The following is a 9,273-nucleotide window of genomic DNA, read 5'->3' as shown; positions in this document are numbered from 1 at the left end:
TATATGCACCCATCAAAGGCATCACACACACTTTTTGCAACACACACTCCCCACACCCCTGTCTTGTGGTATTTCTCGGGTATCCACGCCCCGTGTCCTATGGTGTGTCGGTAGAGGAGTGTATGTTTTGTTTATGGTCAGTGACATGCACAAGCACTGTGGGGCCTAACTGAATGTGAGCACTGTCAGAAGAGATTAGAGCCATGTGTGTTGGTGTGTGTGTGTTGGCTAGTTGACTGGTGGGGAGACACCAGTACAGATGGGGGCTTCAGATGTGATGAGCGTCATGGTCGGGCCTCCTCCTGTCCTCTTGGTTCAGCATCAAGAAAAGCCCTGCTGCTGACGTCCAAACTAAGCAGCCCACCGGCCACACCAGTGTCCCCTTTGTCTCCTTGTCCCTTTCTCGTACACACTCACTCACAGACACACAGTTGGTTCAACTGATATGGGTTTTCCAAAGTCAAATTTGTATTTTTAGGACCGAAGCAGCTGAACAGATTTCCATCCAGAATTTACGTTCCCAGTGTTTCCCATACATGCATTTATTTATTTATTTGTAGCGGCTCGCCACAATTTCAACATTGACCGCCACATCTTGATCGTCTTTTCTTTTTTTTTTTATACTACTGCAGTGCCCGTTTAGAATGTGTCACTGTTCTTAACAGGCTGATTGCTTCCAGAACTGCTCATTGTTCATTGAGCGAAAGTGAACTGCTACTTCGGTAGCAAGTCGATGCCAAAATAAAAAAAACGTGACGTTACTTATTTTTCTACAGTAACTAATGTTGTCCTTAGGATGATAGAAATTGTGTTGGGACGCCTATGAAGGTAAATCGCTGTCAAAATCTGATTTGGTATACAGAGATTGGAGTGGTATCAATCTTCTAAGGGTTTTAACCCCTTTCTGCACTTAACATCCTTTTTCTTCTTCTTTGAGATGCAAGTTGTAATTGCAAAAAATTGATTTCCCCCTTGGAATCTTTCAAATATTTTCTAACATAATAAGTACATTGTGATAAAGTCCTGTTCTTGTTTTACTTTTGATATTTTATATTCATAATAATAATAAAACCTTCTGCTTCAACAGTGTGGTTGCTAGTGTTCTTGATTAAATATATATTCAAACAAACTGCACTGCATACGTCATACATAGACCGTGTTGGACGTGTTATGAGGGCGGGCTGGATGCTATAGGAGTGGAGGTTAGTTCATGGCCTTGCTCACTCAGACTAGGCATTTTGTTCAGACACTGAACAGAGACCTCTATCGCCCTGAGGACATTTCTCTCTCTCCATCTCTCCCTCTCCCTCCCTCCCTCCCTCCCTCCCTCACACAGTCTGTGAGCTAAAGCAGAATTTCTATTATACCTGTAACAAACAGATAATACGGTTTGTCTGTTATCTCCCTCATCATCCTCTTCCGAAAACACATCATCATCCTCCCTCGTTTTATCTTTGATCACACCTGTTGTGTTTGCAATGCATTCACATTTAGCAGATACATACACATTAGGATGGTGTTTGCCTGTTGACCAGATGGGATTTTCAGAACAAAATTAGAACACAAAGTTAATTTCTACATAAGTAGATCTACAAGCAGGTATACAGGGGTCCAAGCAACCAAGGCAATTCGGAAGGCAACAAAGAGACCGCTTGGGCAGGCTTGGATTAGGGATGCAACGACATCACACCAAGTACAAGTACTTACGTTTGAATACTTGCTGATGCCGATACTAATACTTAATAATAGCATTACAATTTTACCAATGACTTTGACATCCTGTTTTATTTTCAGCAGATTAGAGGCTTCCCTGTAGAGCACAATGTAAGGATCTGCCACAGTCTTTGACCATAAGGTCAGTGGAGTAGTGGTGGGTATCGCCACTGATTTCCAGGATCTATTCAATTTCTAATTAGATATCAAATAGATTGGGGATATTTCACTAAAAATACCAAAATTTCTTGGATTGAAAGAGATTCTGAGAGAACTAATGCTGTAAATTGTGCACAAACACACACTTTCCGTGCCTGTCCCGCATGGCAAATGAGAGTAGATGAGGAATAAAATATGCCATGTGCAAGCTTTGCTAGATGGTTTGGTCAAAACAACAACGTCGGCTCCCAGAGAGGTTTGCATTGAATCTGCAATAGCCTCAGTTATATCAGAACTGTGTGTTTGTTAACTGGAAGAAGAGCCAAGAACGAAACTGAAAGCTTTTCCTGATGGAAAAGATATTTTTCCTCTTCTCCCGACTCTCTTCGGTACGAGTATGGTTGACAGATGGTTCATCCAATCACCTGCCACATATTTTTTTAGAATGTGCCTGACCTTTTCCACACAGTTTTCAATGACTGCTTTTCAGATGGTTCTGCGCAACAAACCATCTGGCGGGTCAGGTTAGATATAAGGACCTTTAAACTGGAATGATGGGGTTTTGGGTTTGGTTTCCAATGGCAGCTACCATGAAGGTTTACCTGTTTTGGTTGAAACTTATAATACCCAATGACCTAAAGAACCTGTCACACTAAGCAGCAGATATCTTCAAGTTGACTATGCTCTAATATAAATGGCAGATCCCAGACAAGTAATTGGATTGAAAGGGAGTATCAGCTTACTGACGGCTTTTTAGAAATGTACTTTCCTTTCAGTTGAATGAAACAAAGACATAACACAGAATAACAAATAATAACCTTTAAACAATATCAAACTAAATTAACTTAATTAAAATGATCAAATCATATGCAAATCCTTAAATCCTCTCACCTATTACCACTACTTCCTTGTAGCAAACTCAGCAATGCACACACACACACACACACACACACACACACACACACACACACACACACACACAATAATGAGAAAAGTTGCAGGCCTGGACATTGCTTGGGTTTATTGTGGCCCACAGAGTCTTTATCTAAAACAAGCAAAAGAACAGAAACAGAACACAGAAACTACAACTCACCTTTCGGCTTCAGTCCTGGAGAAACAGTTCATGGTCCGAAAGATGAAACCAGACAGCAGCGGAGATGAAATCCTCATCAGAACGCACACCAACAGTCCTTATGGTGTTATCACTCCGCTACTATCCACTACTCACACAAGCTAAATTAAAGAAACTGCTGCTAGCCGATGCTACCAACATATCTAGCCGCATTTAGCTAAGCAGTTAGCATCTTTACTCCCGCTTAAGTTAGCGGCTAACTGCTAAGCGATTTCAGTTAACCTAATCAAAGAATTCACACAAACAAACAGTAACATTCAGGCTACATAACCAAGACTAAATAGAAGTGTGTGTGTGTGTGTTAGTGTCAACCTAGCTTCTGTTGATCCACATGTACCATCCTTATCTTGTTTTCTCTTCCTTGGCGTCTCTTCTGCATTTAAAAAAAAAAGATGACTTATTCCTCCCACTCTCTTGCTAACCTTCGACCAATTACCACAGGGTGTCACTGACTGATACCTACAGTATCCAATCAAACTAAGTTAGGTTAAACTAATGGCACAATCTGTGTGATTTTGTTTTGTTTTGTTTTGTTTGTTCAACCCCGCTGTTTTTTCGTTCTTTAACAAACTATATTACTTTCAGTTTAATTGCTTTACTGAATTAATTTCATCCAACTTTATTAGGAACTAACTTGTTTTAATACTTTTACACCAGGGCTACACATGCCTGATCCAACCACAGCATGATTTATACTTATTATTTACACATCCTGCATTTTGGCCACTTTGCAGCAGAATATTGTTCATTGGATGACATTTGATGATTTACAACACCATAAATATGCACCTTTTCCCCCCAATTTTGCAATGTTGTTTTTCCTAATTATATTATTTCTTTTGGAATGCTCTTAAAACCTACAATTTCCCCTCTGAATATTAACACTTAAGAAACAGCTATTTGTGATATACCTTGTACTCATATTATATATATTTACACGCACACACCCACACACATTACATTATATGTGTAAGAGCCGGTTCACATGTGGCCAAAAAACACAACTGAATGAACACTCACTCAGTTTCTGTTATCTAAAAAGAAGGATTAAGAAGATCTGTGCAAATGTCGCTATTGAATGTAAATCAATTAATGACACTGGTAGGATTTAATACTAGTCAACAGGGTCAAACAATCAAGTGCAGCTAAAAATGCTCACTGAAAAGAGGGGAAAAAAAATACTTTTGATTAACGCTAATAGCATCATTAGTTGCCTCTGGATTGACCCACTTTGAAAATGTATCTGCTTGGGCCAAAGTGTTTGTCTCTCCTCTGACTTGAAATTTACATCTGCAATTGATGCTGTTGTCTCATGTCTGACCTCCCACTGTGACATGCCTCCTCCCGTTCACTGGTCTGTGTGTGTCTGTAAGTGGTATGACCCAAGCATGCCTTCAACAATAAACACAGCTAATAACAACTGACTCTCAAAGGACCGTGTAGATATATTTGTGTGTGTGTGTGTGTGTGTTTGTTGGGGGTTGAGTAAACGGGTGAGTTAATAATGCAGGCAGACACAAGCAGAGTTCAGTAGTGGTGGTGTACATATAGTAATCTTCAAACCCTCAGCATTCCACCAATCATTTCCCACTCCCTCCTTCTCCGTACCTGATACCTGCATCGATTTGTCTCTTTGGATTGAGATCAATGATGTTCCCTCATATCTCCGATTTCAAGGTCAACCCTAACAAGCACTACATCACAAAACGATATTATATAACTGTGAAAAAAAGTTTTTTTAAACAGTTTGAGCAAGATGTTAGGTCACAAAATGACGACGTGTAGAAACTTTGTGGTAGCTGTTATATAAGAAGCCTCTGCACTGGCGCACCAGTTAAAGCATGAAGATCAGAGCCGTTCAACAGTTTAACTAGGATCAGTAAACAAAGGTGCTGTAATAGCTTAAGCAAATCAAATTACTCATTCACTGCTGAACAAAGAAACAGCCATGACGATAACAAATATCCATCACTTACTCGAATAATGCATCTGCTGCGCAGTCCACTGGAGAAGACAGGGAGTATCAAACCAACATGCTGCAGCAAGCAAAGAGAGAGCTTGAGCAGGGCCCGATCAAGGCCTCTTATCATTTCAGGTGTGACCTGACAGGTTGAGGCTAAGTCCTGCCCCCCCTTAGGACTGGGCAGGAAGGAGGATTTCCTACAACTTGGGTGTTAGCGAAGGACGACTTATTTACAGGCATCGTCTTAGCTTCCAATTTAGTGTGAATTCCTTTAAGTCTACGATTGTGTTTTGGTTGCAGTGAAAACATAGAATCCTCTGCACGTGAGCAGTTTGCTGATCTGATCTATTGGTATGACACCTTTACCTAACTGGACATGATGCGGGCAGCAAACTATATCAGATTGTTTTTTCTTCAGCGAATATATCACTATGCTCGTTGTAGGTGAAAGCTTGAGGTTGTGGCGTATTCACTACGGTAAAGGTGTGGTTACATCAAGACAAAACACTGTTTGGTTGAGGTTAGAGCAAGTTCATCGTCCCTCATGGAGGCCAGCCTAGCTTTTTCCACTTGTTTCCAGTCTTCATGCTAAGCTAACCCTCTCCTGTCTCTAGCATCATATTTAACAGACAGATATAAGTGTGGTATGGATCTTCTCAAGTAGCTCTAGGCAAGAACAGCGTATAAGCGTAAGCGTGTTATCCCAAAATGCCAAACAAATCTGAGCAGATGCAAAAGCCAAGTAAGAGGCCAAACGATAACAGCAAGGCATCAGGAAGCATCAGTCAACACTGACTTGATAACATTGCAATATTCAAATTATTTGCACACTTTTGACATCTTAAGAAGGCAGACTATAACCTGTTAAGATGCAGCGTACAAACACATGAAGATCTCCTTATAGCAGGAGCACGTAACTAGACGTTTTTAACCTTGGCGGCTAAGAGAGCATTGCTTTGTATTCCTGGGATTGTATGCTTGTGTCTCAGTGTGTACGTGAGCGCGAGAAGCTATGTGGCAGAAGTGTATTCTCCTCTGTGCAACCTTGACCCGTCTGGAGAGGCGGCCTCGCCTCAGCATCAGCATCAGCAGCAGCAGCAGCAGCTGTGTCACTACAACTCAGCGTCTTTAGTCCAACCTTAAGGGACCCGGACTGCCCGTGTCCCTGCCCACACATCCACATCCAAGACCCCCCCCCACCCCCCACCCTGATAGAACAACCAGCCAGATCCACCCCCCCCTTCCCTCACACGCCTCCTCCTCCTGCCCTAAGCTACCAGCGAACACACATTCATGCACACTGTCCGTCATGCATACTGATAAACGTGCTCACTATCAACGGCAGCAGACAGTGGCTCGACTGCTCGACTGCTGACAAAGCCCAGACTCAGCCTGCCTGGCCCTGTAGACACAAGAACACAGGCGGAGACAAACACCGGCCTCCAGCCACTCCCGGTCAGCTCTACATATGTCACATGTTAATGACATCAAGTCCGTGGCCACCCACAGACATACTTGAAGGCAGCGGATCGAGAAAGAAAGTCGTTTCTCCACGGAACGCCGGCTTTATTCTTCCTCTGTAGCACTCAGCGCCACGACTCGGAGGCTTTAACCATTTGCGTTACTGCAGGTCTCTGGTCACCTTTCTCCACATTCTCCAGCCACAAATCATGAGGTCTGACATGCTGGGGTTTGGCTACAGAGTGATTTAGAATAAAATGTATTTGTAAAACACAAATATATCATTATAATATTTATGATACATGTTTTTCTTCCTGTGAAATAATGAATATTTGTAGCCTCGAGGCTTCCTCTGTTAATTAATTAAGTGAACTACTGAAAAGGGAAAGCATAAGTCATTATTCTCGTGTCTGAGTTCATTGCTCTGTATATTCAACTGTTTTATGGGAAACTCAAGTAGTTACCCCTTTGTTTTTGTAGGGATTTGAGCCAAACACCAGGGGATGGATGAGCCAAAAACACATATTCACAGCTTTAATCCTGATCCCATTAGTGGACTCGGGAGTGAAAATAGTAAACAGCAGCCATGCTAGACTCCTCCATGTGCAGAGGGGAAACAGTGCGGCGTCTTTTGTCAAACATGACTGATTCCCTCTCGCCTTTTGTGTGTGTGTGTGTGTGTGGGAGCTTTGCCTTTCACATCGATCACGGTTGTGCCAACTGTTTGTTTTGTCTTTTCATATAATGAACCCTGGGCCCTCGGTGAGGCCCCGACGGAGCTTTGCTCCATGCTAAAGGGCTTTTTGTGAGACAGTGTCACGCTCCCTCGTTCCGGCGAGGCTTCGCGTTTCTTATTATTCATGGCTCTCTCCCCGTTTGTTGAGAAGGCCGGGATCAAACAGGCCGATTTGCCACGCCTGACACCCACTGCTGCGAGTGTGTGTTTTGTGTGTGTGTGTGTGTGTGTGTGTGTGTGAACTCGGCTCAGGCTCAGTAATGACAGGATTTGTTAAACAGTAAATTAATGAATAATGAAATATCCAGCACGCGCCTGCCTTGCCTGGAGCACAGTGCCTCGAGCTGGAATTACTCCCGACCGGCACTCTGCTGTCTGCATGCTGGATAACCTGTGTGTGTGTACGCGTGTGTGTGTGTGTGTGTGTGTGTGTGTGTGTGTGTGTGTGTGTGTGTGTGTGTGCGCGTGCGTGTGTGTGTTGGATAAGCATTTTTACAGCCCATTGCGTGACAGAACGCTGAGGGGCTTTGCTGATGGGGGCCTGCTCTCTCACTTCCTGGCAAGAGGACAGACAGACTGACAGAGATGCAGACATAACTGCATACAGCAAAGACTGTCAGTGCTGCTCTCATACTGCGCAGATCAAATATTACCAATGTGTTCATAAGCTCAGTCCATGTTCATCAACGGATTACCTTCCACCGGTCCTTTCATTAAAGTAACAGCCTGTGACGCTTTCATAAAAGTAAAATTTGCTTCCCATTATCGCCCAATTCATCAAACACGAGTCGTTCACATCATATCCAGCTCCTGAACGAACACCGGTCTGTCTTCCACTGGTGCACAGGAAGTGATGTGATTTAGCGTGATCAGCATGTAGCCACGTTGGACCCACAATAACCCAAACTTTGGTCATTGCAGAGCAGTGCAGAAATTTTGCACAAGTTATGTAAACCCAAAAAAGGAGGAAATAACGTCATACCACTTTAAAAGGCATACCTGTAATAATCCAGAGGTATTCCATCATGGCTCACCGTTACGGTCTATAGCAGTGGGTGCTCTAGGGGCCGAACCCACTCTCACCTTTTCTGCTTACCCTGCACCAGACTTTTGGTTTCTCTTTGGATAATTACATCAGAAAGCTCAAGTGACTCCTGTGTTAGCCTGGCATTCTATGTGATCAGTTTTAACTTTCTGTGCTCATATTGACTTGTATTTGTTCAAATGAAAGTTTGCAGGATTTTGTGAGGTGAGCAGATGAAGCATTGAAGCATTCCTGAGCAGTGTTACCCACACATACGTTTTGTTTTCCGTAGTTTTAGATGAGGTTTGAAACTTCCTGTAGCTTGCATTGATTTCAGGAACCTTTGCAACGCATTGACAAGCTCCAAGTTTGTAAGTTTTCATATTATTGTATACACCCTTCAGGGGGAAGCAACATTACACAAAACATTGAGAATGCAACTGCTCAATGCTAAGGTTTTGTAAACATGTATGGTTCTTCATTGACTTCAGGTGCAAACAACTATTTAGAAAACTGAATCTATAAAGCATAAGTTAACATATAACATATAAGATATAGGGTCTTATTATGAGCTGTAAATGTACCACCAGCTTGACTTGTCTTTGGATGTTTTTATGACTAAATATCTTGTTAACAGTAAAGCCTTACTGCATGTTGCAAATAAGACAAATCACATTTGAAAAAATATAAATCCTCCAGCAAATTCCATTCAGTGTGTTGTGTGACTATGTGTTGTAGACTCAGCACAATTACAGCATTTTAAAAGCTCTGCACTGTAACTGTTACCTGCACTACACAAATAAACCTATAAGCCTAAAGTCAACACTAAATATATAAGATATATAATAGATATTTCCAAACATTTTTGTAAATACAAAAGTGTTTTTTTTTTTTATTTCTCTGCATATTCCAAGCTGTATTTGCAATATTTTTGACTTTTTGAAAATAAATTGGTAAACTTCTCATTAGCCTTCCAATTCAATTGTTAATAGCCTATATATAATAATAATACTCTAATGTGTGATTGCATTTGCATGTTCTTGGAAGACTCATTTGTCAACAACATGTAGTTGTTTGGATGGAGT

Source organism: Cebidichthys violaceus, unplaced genomic scaffold (assembly GCF_023349555.1).
Source record: "Cebidichthys violaceus isolate CVI_PGR_0920_01 unplaced genomic scaffold, fCebVio1.0.p SCAF_14, whole genome shotgun sequence".
Lineage (NCBI taxonomy): Eukaryota > Metazoa > Chordata > Actinopteri > Perciformes > Stichaeidae > Cebidichthys > Cebidichthys violaceus.
The sequence above is the reverse complement of the archived record's forward strand: the minus strand, read 5'-3'. Positions refer to the sequence as shown.